This window comes from Aplysia californica, unplaced genomic scaffold (assembly GCF_000002075.1).
Source record: "Aplysia californica isolate F4 #8 unplaced genomic scaffold, AplCal3.0 scaffold00271, whole genome shotgun sequence".
NCBI lineage: Eukaryota > Metazoa > Mollusca > Gastropoda > Aplysiida > Aplysiidae > Aplysia > Aplysia californica.
In genome coordinates, this window is record NW_004797541.1 from 791,112 (window position 1) to 792,631 (window position 1,520).

Below are 1,520 nucleotides of genomic sequence, written 5' to 3' on the forward strand. Positions count from 1 at the left end.
GTGAGTGTGTATGTGTGAATGTATGTGTGTGTGTGTGTAAAATAGGGGAAAAAGGGGGGGGGTAGTAAAGGAGGAATGTTGCCAGCACAGGTCTGGCATTGAGGGCGACCCAGCCTTCTCTCAGACGGACCAATCGTGGCGCAGCAGCATCCGCAGCCTAGATTCCTGCCCCCCTTGCCCTCCCCGTCCCCAAGGCATCAGTGCACACCGAGGTTTCGTTTATAGCCGAGCGAAGCAAGAGTCTTCGCGCACCCCGGCTCGACGCATTTGAGTTGATTCTGGTTTTAACACGTAGGAAGCTTTCAACCCACAATCTTTCGAACCCTGTAACACCTCTTGTTCTGTGTGTGAAATTCTGAAATTTCAAAAATCAAGTTTTAGGTTTTCAAAAGAATAGAACGTTAACTTTCGAATATACCTGTAAAAGACGGAAAATCGCCATCAATCAGCGCTCGTTGTGAAGGAAACTTTGATCCTGTGAAACGCGAAGAAGAAGCGAGTTAGCAAAAAAGTCGAACCTAAGAAGATACGAAACTGATTCACCGAGCGAGAGGAGAAACAGCAACCGAGAAGCAGGCGTGCCTTTTGGATCAGCAACAGACAACGCCAAAAATTGCCTTGTCTAGCACGCTTGCTTTACCCAGCCGAGAGGGGGTCGCTCAGTCGAGGTAGGTTAAAGAAATTTAAACAAAATTAAAAATAATACTAATATCGAAAAGAGTTAATTAATTGTCTAATGATGTCTTTTTAATGTAGGCCTAATTGCTCGGTAATTTAAGCTGTTTTACATAATTACGCCCGGAAAATGTAACAGACAATCAATTTGTTATTTGGTTGCCATGCCGTAGTTTAAAAAAATACTTTTATATCTTTCTCGCCTCTCTTAACACTGTTATGTATGAGGCGGGCCCACCGAATTCCATGTCCATCTCCGATAAGATTAAGCCAAAAAGGCGGAAAGCCTTGAGACCTCCCCAAAATAACCAAGTTCAAAAACACCCCGTTGGGGATTGGAACCAGGGTCATCCGCTCCATAGTTCAAACAAACAACAACAACAACAACAACAACAAACAAAGCAACAAAAACAAACAAACTGAATCAGACATACAGACGAGAATAACGTGCGTCTAAGAACCTCTCGTACTCTTACAATAGTTAGAGAGATGGTCAAGGTGGGCGGCTCTATTGACCTCCTATATTATATTATGCAGTAATGAAAAAGGAAGTCTGCTCACTGTAATTCCATTCTCAATGTATATTTATCCACCCTTATATTCATTTTGACGCAATGAAACGAAATAATCCCAAGAAAAAGGAAACGTCATTCACGTTTATCAGAAAGAGGAGGAGGAGGTGGTGGTAGCAGGAGGGTAACGTGAAGGAGGGCGAAGAGGAAGAGGGGCTAGTGGAGGGACAGGAGGAATAGGAGGTGGAGCAGGGAAGGAGGGGAGGAGGAAGAGGAAGAGGGAAAAAAACAAGGAGGGGGAGAGAGAGAGAGACAGAGAGAGAGAGACAGAGA

The 1,520-nt window shown here is 44.3% G+C and overlaps 1 protein-coding gene across 1 annotated transcript in view; it reads left to right on the forward strand.

Moving 5' to 3' along the window:
• Positions 1-200: 200 nt before the first annotated feature.
• LOC101861290 (serine-rich adhesin for platelets) overlaps positions 201-1,520 on the forward strand; it is a 71,983-nt gene continuing 70,663 nt past the window's right edge. Inside the window, exon 1 of the mRNA XM_005101169.3 lies at positions 201-668. The gene's annotated coding sequence lies outside the window, so the exon portion shown is untranslated. The remainder of the gene's footprint in view (positions 669-1,520) is intronic.